Source organism: Ranitomeya variabilis, chromosome 8 (assembly GCF_051348905.1).
Source record: "Ranitomeya variabilis isolate aRanVar5 chromosome 8, aRanVar5.hap1, whole genome shotgun sequence".
Lineage (NCBI taxonomy): Eukaryota > Metazoa > Chordata > Amphibia > Anura > Dendrobatidae > Ranitomeya > Ranitomeya variabilis.
Genome location: NC_135239.1, coordinates 108,277,940 through 108,293,871, shown reverse-complemented (window position 1 = coordinate 108,293,871; position 15,932 = coordinate 108,277,940). Strand labels below are relative to the sequence as shown.

Sequence of the window (15,932 nt, the reverse complement as noted above, 5' to 3'; positions counted from 1 at the left end):
CCCCACATTCAACGACAAGCAGGTCGCCTCCCCACATTCAACGACAAGCAGGTCGCCTCCCCACATTCAACGACAAGCAGGTCGCCTCCCCACATTCAACGACAAGCAGGTCGCCTCCCCACATTCAACGACAAGCAGGTCGCCTCCCCACATTCAACGACAAGCAGGTTGCACTCCACAAGCAGGTCGCCCTCAAATCTCACCACAGGGGTCCCCCAAATAGCCTGCAGCAGGTCACCCCTCACATGCAGGTCGCCTCCCCACATCCCACCACAAGCAGGTCACCCCCACATCCCACCACAGGGGTCCCCCAATAGCTTGCAGCAGGTCTCCCCCCACATCCACCACAAGGGTCCCCCCCAATGGACAGCAGGTCACGCCCTCCCAAAACCCGACCACAAGCATGTCGCCCTCAAACCCCACCACCAGGGTCTCCCCAATAGCCAGCAGCAGGTCACCCCCACTAAAAGGGGTCACCCCGTAAGCAGCACGTCACCTCCAAACCCCACCACAGGGGTCCCCCTCAATAGCCAGCAGGTCACCCCCAAACCCCACCACAGGGGCCCATCAATAGCCATCAGCAGGTCACCCCTCCACAAGCAGGTTGCCCCCATTAAAAGAGGTCCCACAACAAGCAGGTCGCCTCCCCAAACCCAACCATAAGCAGGTCACCTCACTAAAAGGGGTCCCCCGCATGCAGGCCGCCCCCAAATCACACCACAGGGGTCACCCCAATAGCCAGCAGCAGGTCTCCCAGCCCAAACAGGTCACCCCATAAGCAGCAGGTCACCCCTAAATCCCACCACAGGGGTCCCCCCAATTGCCAGCAGCAGGTCACCACCCCCCCCCCAAGCAGGTCGCCCCCCACTAAAATGGGTCACCCCCAATAGCATGCAGCAGGTCGCCCCCCCACAAGCAGGTCAGGGGTCCCCCAATAGTCTGCAGCCCCCCTCACACAAGCAGGTCGCCTACCACAGAAGTCCACCACAACAGCCAGCAGCAGTCCCCCCCCCCCACAAAATCCCACAATAGCCAGCAGCAGCAGGTCCCCCCCAAATCCCACCGCAGGGGTCCCCCACAATAGCCAGCAGCAGCGGAGCCCCCCCAAATCACACCACAAGGGTCCCACTCAATAGCCAGCAGCAGCGGAGCCCCCCAAAATCCCATCGCAGGGGTCCCCCACAATAGCCAGCAGCAGCGGAGCCCCCCAAAATCCCACCACAGGGGTCCCCCACAATAACCAGCAGCAGCAGGCCCCCCAAAATCCCACCGCAGGGGTCCCCCACAACAGCCAGCAGCAGGTCCCCCAAATCACAGCACAAGGGTCCCCCACAATAGCCAGCAGCAGCAGAGCCCCCCAAAATCCCACCGCAGGGGTCCCACACAATAGCCAGCAGCAGCGGAGCCCCCTAAAATCCCACCGCAGGGGTCCCCCACAATAGCCAGCAGCAGCAGAGCCCCCCAAAATCCCACTGCAGGGGTCCCCCACAATAGCCAGCAGCAGCGGAGCCCCCCAAAATCCCACCGCAGGGGTCCCCCACAATAGCCAGCAGCAGCGGAGCCCCCCACAATAGCCAGCAGCAGCGGAGCCCCCCACAATAGCCAGCAGCAGCGGAGCCCCCCACAATAACCAGCAGCAGCGGAGCCCCCAAAATCCCACCGCAGGGGTCCCCCACAACAGCCAGCAGCAGGTCCCCCAAATCACACCACAAGGGTCCCCCACAATAGCCAGCAGCAGTGGAGCCCCCCCCAAATCCCACCACAGGGGTCCCCCACAATAGCCAGCAGCAGCGGAGCCCCCCCCCAAATCCCACCGCAGGGGTCCCCCACAATAGCCAGCAGCAGCGGAGGCCCCCAAAATCCCACCGCAGGGGTCCCCCACAATAGCCAGCAGCAGCGGAGGCCCCCAAAATCCCACCGCAGGGGTCCCCCACAATAGCCAACAGCCGCGGAGCCCCCCAAAATCCCACCGCAGGGGTCCCCCACAACAGCCAGCAGCAGGTCCCCCAAATCACACCACAAGGGTCCCCCTCAATAGCCAGCAGCAGCGGAGCCCCCCAAAATCCCATCGCAGGGGTCCCCCACAATAGCCAGCAGCGGAGCCCCCCAAAATCCCATCGCAGGGGTCCCCCACAATAGCCAGCAGCGGAGCCCCCCAAAATCCCACCACATGGGTCTCCCACAAAAGCCAGCAGCAGCGGAGCCCCCCAAAATCCCACCACAGCGGTCCCCAACAATAGCCAGCATCAGGTGCCCCCCCCAAATCCCACCACATGGGTCCCCCACAACAGCCAGTAGCAGTAGCAGTAGCAGCTCAGAACACGCCCCCTCCCGATAGGACACGCCCCCGGAAATGACGTCACACCTGGAAGGAGCCCATACACTCTAGCATCTGCCGTGGTGTCAGAGCCACACCAGCTTCTCCCCGCTAGGCATACTTTTGCCAGCTCTCCCACCTCACAACCAACATCGACTCGTACTCCTGCCTACCTTGTGATATCGTCGGATGTAAGCTCAGCTCCAAAACTCAGAGAAGTACCGCCATATATTTTACTGCCATACTTATCAGTATGACCTCTACCCCACAGCTATTTGTGCATGTATCATTGACTGCATTGCGGCCCCTGCAATACTGCCACTTAAAGTGGTAAATATACATTTCTTTACCTATCTACAATATGGATATTTGTATAGTACATCATTCACACTACTACATAGGCAACTTATTTTCCCCTTTTTGCAGCCATATAACCTATGATCAATCCTGCGAATCCAGTGCATGTTTGATCCAGTGTGGTAAACTTCATTCTACCCATTTTTTTCATCTCTCCCTCCACTCCATTCCCTCTGCATGTTGCACGGTCACTAAACCATATTTTTACTGCTCTACTTTTAGTACTACACTATGATTCTACCACACCTTTCCGCCTAGCCCACCATACCACTCTATTTACTATTAAGGACAACATTTTCCATGGGGGTTCACAACGCTTTATTATTCTTAACAAGACATACCCATCAACGATGCTGAAGTTGGTTTCTTATTCGGTCAGTTTCTTATTCGGGCTGAAGTTGGTTTCTTATTCAGCAGTTTCTTATTCGGCTATTTTTTATTTTCTGTTTTTTTCAGGTTTTTCAATAAAAATAAACCATTCTAAGTATATAATATTATGCGGTCATGTGCCCTCTTGTGAATACACTTAAAAACATAAAAATATTAGAAGGCTGGCACAAAAATGGGCATCAAAGTGGGCACTGAGGTATGGTATTAAAGGTGTTAAATGGCTTTGTGCCACTGATCTGACACCTGACTTGCATACCTTGTGATGCCACACATCAAGTTCCTGTCAATCCAGCCTGGCACAAATGGGTTCTGGGCATCAGAACTGGCATCAAAGTGGGCAGAGAACCAATTTTCACACATGCGAATAAGTAACAGCTATTTTTAAGGGGTTAAATGCCTTTGTGCCACTTATTAAACACCTGATTTACATACCTACTGATGCCCCACATGAAATCCATGTCACTCCAGCCTGGCACAAATGTGTTCTGGGCATCAAAACTGGCATCAAATGGGGCAAAACGCCCATTTTCACAGATTTGAATAAGTAACAGCTATTTTTAAGGGTCAAAACATCATTTATTCAGTGCATCCAGTTCAACATGAACGTTTTCGGTCCAAACATAGGACCTTCATCAGACAGGATTTTTGAATACTGTAATATATACATACAAAAAAATATATTTTTTAGAGACAAAATTCATGATGCACTCTGAGCATACAATGTATTGTATTCAAAAGACATGAAATACAGAAAATCAAATGTCATTAGCAAGGTGATCAGACAACAACAGTGACGGATTTAGGTGAATCCTGACAAGTAGCGTGAGATGTGAGCTTCTTATTGGAGAAACCGGGAGCTGTGCCTGTGTTTGGTAAGAGGATTACGAAAGGGTGCCCATGCTGGGTATGGGCAAGGGCCTGCCAGAGTAGGGAGATAATGGTGAAATTACCCCTGAATCATGCAGGGTGAGCTGCCTAAAACACAAGAACACAGATACGTAAAACATGTAACAATACATGAATATACAACCAAAAGTATACTAAAACATCGAGCTGCCGTGTGTTAGAGTGAGTAACGAGGTATATAGCGTGTGTGACCACCGGACCTGTGTATACACCCCAAAGAATCAAGATAGCTGCCAAACCACATCATGCTGTGTGTAGATGTAAGCAGTCCCCCCACTCGGAGTAATTCTGTTATATACCTGGAATACACACTGTGTATTCCAGGTATATAACAGAATTACTCCGAGTGGGGGGACTGCTTACATCTACACACAGCATGATGTGGTTTGGCAGCTATCTTGATTCTTTGGGGTGTATACACAGGTCCGGTGGTCACACACGCTATATACCTCGTTACTCACTCTAACACACGGCAGCTCGATGTTTTAGTATACTTTTGGTTGTATATTCATGTATTGTTACATGTTTTACGTATCTGTGTTCTTGTGTTTTAGGCAGCTCACCCTGCATGATTCAGGGGTAATTTCACCATTATCTCCCTACTCTGGCAGGCCCTTGCCCATACCCAGCATGGGCACCCTTTCGTAATCTTCTTACCAAACACAGGCACAGCTCCCGGTTTCTCCAATAAGAAGCTCACATCTCACGCTACTTGTCAGGATTCACCTAAATCCGTCACTGTTGTTGTCTGATCACCTTGCTAATGACATTTGATTTTCTGTATTTCATGTCTTTTGAATACAATACATTGTATGCTCAGAGTGCATCATGAATTTTGTCTCTAAAAAATATATTTTTTTGTATGTATATATTACAGTATTCAAAAATCCTGTCTGATGAAGGTCCTATGTTTGGACCGAAAACGTTCATGTTGAACTGGATGCACTGAATAAATGATGTTTTGACTTCACTACAAAAATTCTCTTGAGTGCCAAGTATATTTTTTGATTTACTACGGGTTGGATACCTAACTTGAGCACCTCTCAGATACCCGGAGTGCCGTGTTCTACTATACTAGCTATTTTTAAGGGGTTATATAGCTTTGTGCCACTTATCTAACACCTGATTTACATAACTACTGATGCCCCACATGAAATCCAAGTCACTGCAGCCTGGCACAAATCGGTTCGGGGCATCAAAACTGGCATCAAAGTGGGCAAATCACCCATTTTCACAGATTTGAATAAGTAACAGCTATTTTTGAGGGGTTAAATGCCTTTGTGCCACTAATCTAACACCTGATTTACATACCTATTGATGCCCCACATGAAATCCATGTCACACCAGCCTGGCACAAATGGGTTCTGGGCATCAGAACTGGCAACAAAGTGGGCAAATCGTACATTTTCACAGATTTGAATAAGTAACAGCAATTTTTAAGGGGTTAAATGCCTTTGTGCCACTAATCTAACACCTGATTTACATACCTAGTGATGCCCCACATCAAAGTCAAATCACTTCAGCCTGGCACAAATGGGTTCTGGGCATCAAAACTGGCATCAAAGGGGGCAAATCGCCCATTTTCACAGATTTGAATAAGTAACAGCTATTTTTAAGGGGTTAAATGCCTTTGTGCCACTGATCTAACACCTGATTTACATACCTACTGATGCCCCACATGAAATCCATGTCACTCCAGCCTGGCACAAATGTGTTCTGGGCATCAAAACTGGCATCAAATGGGGCAAATCGCCCATTTTCACAGATTTTAATAAGTAACAGCTATTTTTAAGGGGTTAAATGCCTTTGTGCCACTGATCTAACACCTGATTTACATACCTACTGATGCCCCACATGAAATCCATGTCACTCCAGCCTGGCACAAATGGGTTCTGGGCATCAAAACTGGCATCAAAGTGGGCAAATCGCCCATTTTCACAGATTTGAATAAGTAACAGCTATTTTTAAGGGGTTAAATGCCTTTATGCCACTAATCTAACACCTGATTTACATACCTACTGGTACCCCACATGAAATCCATGTCACTGCAGCCTGGCACAAATGGGTTCTGGGCATCAAAACTGGCATCAAAGTGGGCAAATCGCCCATTTTCACAGATTTGAATAAGTAACAGCTATTTTTAAGGGGTTAAATGCCTTTATGCCACTAATCTAACACCTGATTTACATACCTACTGGTACCCCACATGAAATCCATGTCACTGCAGCCTGGCACAAATGGGTTCTGGGCATCAGAACTGGCATCAAAGGGGGCAAATTGCACATTTTCACAGATTTGAATAAGTAACAGCTATTTTTAAGGGGTTAAATGCCTTTGTGCCACTAATCTAACACCTGATTTACATACCTACTGATGCCCCACATGAAATCCATGTCACTCCAGCCTGGCACAAATGGGTTCTGGGCATCAGAACTGGCATCAAAGTGGGCAAATCACCCATTTTCACAGATTTGAATAAGCAACAGCTATTTTTAAGAGGTTAAATGCCTTTGTGCCACTGATTTAACACCTGATTAACATACCTAATGATGCCCCACATGAAATGCATGTCAATACAGCCTGGCACAAATGGGTTCTGGGCATCAAAACTGGCATCAAAGTACTCAAATCACCAATTTTCACAGATTTGAATAAGTAACAGCTATTTTTAAGGGGTTAAATGCCTTTGTGCCACTGATCTAACACCTGATTTACATACCTTCTGATGCCCCACATGAAATCCATGTCACTCCAGCCTGGCACAAATGGGTTCTGGGCATCAAAGTGGGCAAATCGCCCATTTTCACAGATTTGAATAAGTATTATTTGTGACACACAGGCGGGGGCAGCCGCCGGAGGTGTACCGGGGACGCTTCCAGGAGCCTGGGGAAGATTTTCTGGAAGAGTCCTTGACACTTAGAAAAATTTTGAGAAAATCTCGATTTTGTGAAAAATGTCACATTTCCCCTACTTCCACCCCAGGGGGGCGTCAATATGTTGTAAAGCACCCCAGGGCAGTGACCTAAATGTGGGTGAAGTTTGCGGTGCACGGGTGGAAAGTCGAATTTTGGATGAAAATCCATTATTTTCATACTTTAAAAATTTCAGGCGTGTGTCAGACTTCCAGGCGGGGGCAGCCGCCGGAGGTGTACCGGGGACGCTTCCAGGAGCCTGGGGACTCGCAAACTGACTTGTCACAAACAAGTCACAAACGCGTGACTTATTCAAATCTGTGAAAATGGGTGATTTGCCCACTTTGATGCCAGTTTTGATGCCCAGAACCCATTTGTGCCAGGCTGGAGTGACATGGATTTCATGTGGGGCATCACTAGGTATGTAAATCAGGTGTTAGATCAGTGGCACAAAGGCATTTAACCCCTCAAAAATAGCTGTTACTTATTCAAATCTATGAAAATTGGTGATTTGAGTACTTTGATGCCAGTTTTGATGCCCAGAACCCATTTGTGCCAGGCTGGATTGACTTGGAGTTCATGTGGGGCATCATTAGGTATGTAAATCAGGTGTTAAATCAGTGGCACAAAGGCATTTAACCTCTTAAAAATAGCTGTTACTTATTCAAATCTGTGAAAATGGGTGATTTGTCCACTTTGATGCCAGTTTTGATGCCCAGAACCCATTTGTGCCAGGCTGGAGTGACATGGATTTCATGTGGGGCATCAGTAGGTATGTAAATCAGGTGTTAGATCAGTGGCACAAAGCTATTTAACCCCTTAAAAATAGCTGTTACTTATTCAAATCTGTGAAAATGGGCAATTTGCCCCCTTTGATGCCAGTTTTGATGCCCAGAACCCATTTGTGCCAGGCTGAAGTGATTTGACTTTGATGTGGGGCATCAGTAGGTATGTAAATCAGGTGTTAGATCAGTGGCACAAAGGCATTTAACCCCTTAAAAATAGCTGTTACTTATTCAAATCAGTGAAAATGGGCGATTTGCCCCATTTGATGCCAGTTTTGATGCCCAGAACACATTTGTGCCAGGCTGGAGTGACATGGATTTCATGTGGGGCATCAGTAGGTATGTAAATCAGGTGTTTAATAAGTGGCACAAAGGCATTTAACCCCTTAAAAATAGCTGTTACTTATTCGCATGTGTGAAAATTGGTTCTCTGCCCACTTTGATGCCAGTTCTGATGCCCAGAACCCATTTGTGCCAGGCTGGATTGACAGGAACTTGATGTGTGGCATCACAAGGTATGCAAGTCAGGTGTCAGATCAGTGGCACAAAGCCATTTAACACCTTTAATACCATACCTCAGTGCCCACTTTGATGCCCATTTTTGTGCCAGCCTTCTAATATTTTTATGTTTTTAAGTGTATTCACAAGAGGGCACATGACCGCATAATATTATATACTTAGAATGGTTTATTTTTATTGAAAAACCTGAAAAAAACAGAAAATAAAAAATAGCCGAATAAGAAACTGCTGAATAAGAAACCAACTTCAGCCCGAATAAGAAACTGAACGAATAAGAAACCAACTTCAGCATCGTTACCCATCATATATATCTTTTCCCAAAGGGGATGTACAAGTACGACTTGTTGAAGTAACATTACAACGGTATGTCTGTTTATTCACCTTTTGCTCTTTCCATCTCATCATGCTATACAACCATACTATGTATGAGTTTTTTCATTTCCTCTCGTGCCTAGCCTCCTCTTGATGCTCCCTATACCAGCGATATGTGTTTCTGTATTCATATGTAACCTATTACCTAACACACTTCCTCGTCATTTAATTCTTCCTGACATGTGTTCATCCTCTTTGTAAATCTAATATACAAAGCTGAATGTGTGTATGTGTGTATATGTCCAGGATTGGCATCTGAACCATCGCAGCTACAGCCACAAAATTTTGCACAGTCACACGTCTGGACCCCGAGAGCGTCATAGGCTATGTTGTGAGGCGAAATTTTAACCCCGCGCGTTCCAATTCCCCAAACAATTTTGCTCCTATCTACATAATGGGGAAAAAGTGAAAGGAAAAATGTTGGAGGCGAATTGACAGCTGCCAGATGTGAGCAAGGGGGACTTAACCCCTTCACCCCCGGAGCTTTTTTCGTTTTCGGTTTTTGCTCCCCTCCTTCCCAGAGCCATAACTTTTTTACTTTTCCGTCAATATGGCCATGTGAGGGCTTATTTTTTGCGGGACAAGTTGTACTTTTGAATGATACCATTGGTTTTACCATGCCGTGTAACAGAAAACGGGAAAAAAATTCCAAGTGTGATGAAATTGCAAAAAAAGTGCAATCTCACACTTGTTTTTTGTTTGGCTTTTTTGCTAGGTTCACCAAATGCTAAAACTAACCTGCCATTATGATTCTCCAGGTCATTACGAGTTCATAGACACCTAACATGTCTAGGTTATTTTTTATCTAAGTAGTGAAAAAAAATTCCAAACTTTGCTAAAAAAAAAATTGCGCGATTTTCCAATACCCGTAGCGTCTCCAATTTTCGTGATCTGGGGTCGGGTGAGGGCTTATTTTTTGCGCGCCAAGCTGGCGTTTTTATTGATACCATTTTGGTGCAGATATGTTTTTTTTGATCGCCCGTTATTACGTTTTAATGCAATGTCGGGGCGACCAAAAAAATGTAATTTTGGCGTTTTGATTTTTTTTCTCGCTACGCCATTTAGCGATCAGGTTAATCCTTTGTTTTTATTGATAGATCGGGCGATTATGAACGCGGCAATACCAAATATGTGTAGGTTTGCTTTTTTTTTTTTTTTTTATTTTGATTGGGGCGAAAGGGGGGTGATTTGAACTTTCATTTTTTTATATATTTTTAAACACTTTTTTTTTTTTAATTTTGGCATGCTTCAATAGCCTCCATAGGAGGCTAGAAGCATGCACTACACGATCGCCTCTGCTACAGAGAGGTGAAGTACAGATCACCTCTATGTAGTAGAAATGGTGGTGTACTTTGAGTGCCGACCACAGGGTGGCGCTGAAAGCAATCGGCCATCAACAACCATAGAGGTCTCAAGGAGACCTCTGGTTGTTATGGCAATGCACCGCTGACCCCCGATCATGTGACGGGGGTCAGCGGTGCGAGCACCGCCGGCCGCGCGGCCGGGAGCGCTAGTTAAATGCCGCTGTCAGCGCTTGACGGCGTCATTTAACTAGTTAATGGGCGCGGGCGAATCGCGATTCTGCTCGCTCATTGCGCGCACATGTCAGCTGTACAAAACAGCTGACATGTCGCGGCTTTGAGGTGGGTTCACCGCCGGAGCCCACCTCAAAGCGGGGGATCTGCCAGCTGACGTACTATTCCATCAGCTGGCAGAAAGGGGTTAAAGAATGAGAGTGATGGCGCCAAACAGTATATACCGTACAGTTGCTAAGGTGGGGCCCCAACATGGGATACTCACCACACACGGGGATATGAACACACACAAAATGCGCCACACACTACCACATGCTTGAACACATATACCACCCTCAGCACACATTTCAACACACATACACCAACCTCGCCACATAAAAGTCGAAACACAAAAGTCGCCGCTCAAAACTCGCCACGCGCAAAACTAGGCTCATGCAAAACTCGCCACACGTGCAAAACTCACCTCATGGAAAACTCGCCAGACGCAAAACTTGCACACGCAGAAAAATTGCCACACGCTCAAAAGTTGCAACACATGCAAAAGTTGCCTCACACAAAACTTGCACATACTCAAAACACACCACACATAAAACTCGCCACGCGCAAAACTCGCCATGTGCAAAACTTGCTGCACACAACTTGATACACTAACCTGTTACATGCAACTCGATACACAAAAAGTTGCTACACGCATGTCGCCACACGAAACTCATCTCACAAAATTTGCTACATGCATGTCGCCACATGCAACTCAACACACACAACTTGACACATGAAACTCGCCCTAAAACACACACAAGTCTGGTATTATCCTTCAAAAATAAAAATCTGATTAATAAGCAGACAAACTACAAGAGCAACAAATGTACCATATAGGAAATACGGCAGCTGTCAGTCACATGACCTGTCTATTATGTGTATATGTGAGCTAATATATACTGCCAGGGCGGAGGGCTTCCTGTTGGCTGGGGATTTATCAGGCTGCCAATTTAGCTTACAAATACTGAGGTAAAAATACTGACCAAATAACGTGTGAACGCAGTCTAATACAGGAGGAGATAACATACAGATATATACTATATACAGGGGAGATGACACACAGATATATACTATATACAGGGGAGATGACACAGGTATATACTATATACAGGAGGAGATGACACACTGGTACATACTATATACAGGGGAGATGAGATACAGGTACATACTATATACAGGAGGAGATGACATACAGGTACATACTATATACAGGGGATATGACACACAGGTATATACTATATACAGGAGGAGATGACTTACAGGTATATACTATATACAGGAGGAGATGACATACAGGTATATACTATATAAAAGAGGAGATGACACAGGTATATAGAGGAGGAGATGACATATAGGTATATACTATATATAGGAGATGACATACAGGTATATGCTATATATAGGAGGAGATGACATACAGGTATATAGTATATACAGAAGAGATGACATACAGGTATATACTATATACAGGAGGAGATGACACATAGGTATATACAATATACAGGAGGAGATGACATGCAGCAGGTATATACTATTTACAGGGGAGATGACAAAGGTATATACTATATACAGGAGATGGCATACAGGTGTATACTATATATAAGGGAGATGACAAACATGTATACACTGTGTTCCAAATTATTATGCAAATAACATTTCCTCATATTTTCTCTAAATTACCTATCTGAATTGCAGTCATTGTTATTTTCCAGTCATCTACTATTCTAGTATAATTGCAATGTTTTGGAAAAAACTGCCTATGAAAACAGTATATTTAAAAAAAAAAATAAACACTCAAAATGCATGTTCCAAATTATTATGCACAGCAGAGTTTTCAACCTTTTTTTTTTATTTTGAACAAAAAAATGGTCAATTGTGAAGTTATAAGCATTATCAGCTTATTACAAAATGAAATCAAACAGTTTTCACGTGAAAACTTTATTCTAGGTGATGTTACATTTGCACATAGGACCCCTTGTTGGAAAGAAGCTTCTGAACTCTCTCGTCCATTGAATTTGTCAGTTTTTGGATGGTTTCTGCTTCAGTTGTTTTGCATGTGGACAGAATACCCTCCCAGAGCTGTTGCTTAGATGTGAACTGCCTCCCGCCATCATAGACACTCCTTTTGATGATGCTCCAGAGGTTCTCAATGGGGTTGAGGCCAGGGGAAGATGGTGGCCACACCATAAGTTTGTCCTCTTTTATGCCCATAGCAGCCGGAGATGCAGATGTGTTTTTTGCAGCATGAGACGGTGCATTATCATGCATGAAAATGATCTTGCTGCGGAAAGCACGGTTCTTCCTCTTGAACCATGGCAGGAAGTGTTGTTTTAGAAACTCCACATAGATTATGGAGTTCATCTTTACCCTTCAGGGATCATAAAGGGGCTGACAATCTCTCTCCCCATGATTCCAGCCCAAAACATTACTCCACCTCCTCCTTGTTCGCGCCTTAGCCGTGTTTTCATGGGGTGTCCATCCTCCACTCCATCCATCTGGACCATCGAGCGTTGCACGGCACTCATCGGTGAACAAAACAGTTTGGAAGTCAGTCATCATGTATCGTTTGGCCCACTGGAGCCGTTTCTGCTTGTTGCAGTGGATAGAGGTGGTCGACAGGATGGCTTACGCACAGCTGCAAACCTCTGAAGGGCCTTGCATCTTGTTGTTCTGGGGACGTTGGAGGCACCAGCAGCTTCAAAAACTTGTCTGCTGCTATGACAAGGCATTTTTGCAGCTGCTCTTTTAACCTTACGCAATTGCCTGTTGGAAAGAGTCCTCAATTTTTCCTTATCAGCACGCACACGTGTGTGCTGGGAACAGCTACATACTTCTTGATTGTGCGATGATCACGATGAAGTGTCTTGGCAATGTTGATTGTAGTCATACCTTGACCTAAATACTCCACAATTTGTTGCTTCTCAGCAGCCGACACATCCTTTTTCTTTCCCATTTTGGCAAAAAATGTAGGCTGCTTAATAATGTGGAACAGCCTTCTTAAGTAGTCTTGCCTTTATTTGGACACACCTTCCAAACTAATGTGCACAGGTATCTGCAATTGCTTTCAGTGATAAAAAGAGCCCTGACACACATCACCATCAATGAGTTTAAATGACAAACAAAAAAATTCTATCCTTATCACTCCTAAACTCTATGTGCATAATAATTTGGAACACAGTGTATACTGAGGGGAAAATGAGAGGTGTGAGGTGAAAATGAAAAGGTGTGAGTGCAAAATGAGAGGAGTAAGGGAAAATAGTGGAGTGATCGGAAAATGACAGATGTGAGGTCGAAATGACAAGTGTTAGGGGGGAATGAGAGGAGTGAGGGGGAAAATAAGAGGAGTGACTGGGAAAATGAGAGGTGTAAGGGAGAAAATGAGAAATGTGAGGGGGAAAATGAGAGGCGTGATGGGAAAACAAGAGAAATGAGGTGCTATAACTAACCACAGATATTTGCTATGCCCAGGCAACGCCGGGCTCTTCAGATAGTATGTAATATATGTCTTGTAATTATATGTCCCACTGTATATATTGTACATTATATTTTTTCATTTCATTTTTTTCAGCGACATTGTGATCAAGGCCACAGAGTGGCCGAAACGTCAAACTGCCTGTCGCTTATCACCTATAAATAAACCTATTCACTTGAAGCCAAAATTTCCTGTTATGAGTGCAGTGATTATAGACTTTACCTATCGATGGGACTATTGATTCCGTTCACTGGCACTTACATTCAAACTCTAGTCGTGTACTAGCCATTTATTCTTTCTATTATTAAGACTCCTACTAAGTTTTTTCTCAGAAGAGGCAATTTGCAGACTCCAACTAAGGCATTTGTGAAAGAGATTGTCAGGCTCCATGGGGTTCCCACGGACATTGTCTCCGATAGAGGGCCACAGTTTGAGGCTCCCTTTTGGCGTGTTTTTTGTGACCGATTAAAGGTTCATTTGCTATTTTCGCCAGGTTATCATCTGGAGTCCAATGGACAGACCGAAAGGAAGAACCAGGACGTTGAGCAGTTTTTGAGATGTTTTATAGCAGACAATCAGGAGATGTGGTTGGAATATCTACCACTTGCTGAGTTTGCTCTTAGTAATCATACGTCTTCCTCCGCTGGGTGTTTTTTTTTTTTGCTGTACAGGGAGGCATCCATCTTTCGGTCCATTTTCAATGATTGGGGCAGCGGTCCCTGAGGAGGAGAGTTTTTCTGTAAATTTGGACAGGGTTTGGACCAATGTAAGCCATAATCTGAAATAAAATAGGAGGTCAAAGAAATATTTTGACAAGAAAAGAAGGAAGGCATTGTTTGCAGTTGGGGACATGGTCTGGTTGTCCTCTAGGAATCAGCGTTTGAAGATCCCTTTTTAAAAAACTGGGGCCTAAGTTTGTAGGACCCTTCAAAGGGGTTTTACGTTGTCAACTCTGCAGCAGTGAGATTAGACATCCCCTCGTCCTGGAGAGTTAATTCAGTTTTTCATGTATCTTTACTGAAGAAAGTTGACACACCAGATAAGGAGGCGATGCTGACTGGTTCTCCAGTTGATGAGGACGGCGAGTTTGAGATTTCACACATTTTAGATTCCTTGTGGCACAGAGATGGGTTGCAGTATCTCGTGTCCTGGAAGGGTTTCGGTCCCAAGGATAATTCCTGGGTGCAAGCTGAGGATGTCTCGGCCTCAAGGCTGATAAAGGCTTTTCACAGGAGATTTCCAAATAAGACTTGGCCAAGAGGATCCGGAGGATCCTCGTAGAAGGAGAGGTACTGTTAGAATCTGTTTTGTTTTTTGACCATCCGCCATCTTGTTGCGGTTTTCTGGCTGCTGGTCTTTTTCCCCTTGCTGCTGGGTTGTCTTCGGTCAGGTGATTGTATCACCCTTTATTACCCAGCACCTGCCTCCCATTCCTTGCTGGACAACAGTGTTAATCCGCTTGAGTTCTCGCTAGGTGCTTTGATAGCTTTCTGTGTTTGATATTGTGCAGTTCTGGGATCTCTGGTTCTGCTATCTTTAGTTTCTGTTTTCAGTTGGTTTCTGCAGTCATCTCTGTGTTTCTGTTAGGAGGTGACCTGTTTTTATACCCAGTCCTTAGATCTTTCAGGGACCTCCTTCCCCCTATCTATAGGTCTTCGCTGAGATTAACCTAGGATCATCGGTGGGTTTATTCCCAAGGAATGGGTCGCCCACTCCATCATAGGGTATAAGCCTAGTCTCAGTGCAGGGTCAGTTTTCCCCCTTCTATCCTAGTTCTGTGTTGCAGTTCCGTAACAGCAGGGAGTGACAGTCCCGGCGGCGAAGGGCCGGAGCTGTTAGATGGCCGTGAATTTAATTGCTGAACCAGAATTGTTGGAAGATTTACGGAAAGAGAACCAATCCATGAGGGAAGATCTGACTGATACTAAAAGGAAGATGACCTCGTTAAGTGCACCCTGAAGCAGAACATTCTCAGAACCGCAACACGGTGGAAGAGTGTCTCGTCGGGAAGAGCCCCCAACTATCTAAACATAAACAATTGGGGGCACCACGGTTACTGGGACTCTAACCAAGGCCTAAAAAACCATACATGTACTAAGAGAAAAAGGTAGGCCTTATAAACGGGAGTCACCACTGGTAAAAATGAATAAATACAGCTTTATTGAACATGTATGCAGGAGACAAAACACACTAAAAACATTAAAAACAACAAGGGATAAACAATACCCCCATATTAACACAAAGCCTGTAATAGGGCAAAAAACGCACCTCCCTCTACAGGGTATAATTCACATGTCAGTAGTACAATGATGCCTAAATAGCACAAAT

At 45.3% G+C, this 15,932-nt stretch overlaps 1 protein-coding gene across 5 annotated transcripts in view; it reads left to right on the top strand.

The window, feature by feature from the left end:
• The window catches only part of LOC143788704 (flavin-containing monooxygenase 5-like), a 269,606-nt gene that overhangs the window by 62,194 nt on the left and 191,480 nt on the right, over window positions 1-15,932 (top strand). Inside the window, exons 1-2 of one of the 5 annotated variants that reach the window (XM_077278538.1) lie at window positions 2,411-2,508; window positions 2,589-2,647. The exons of 2 other annotated variants lie outside the window; for them this stretch is intronic. The gene's annotated coding sequence lies outside the window, so the exon portion shown is untranslated. Of the gene's footprint in view, window positions 1-2,379; window positions 2,509-2,588; window positions 2,648-8,509; window positions 8,550-15,932 lie in introns of those variants that run through there. 2 more of the 5 variants (XM_077278541.1, XM_077278539.1) reach the window with 2 other exon arrangements.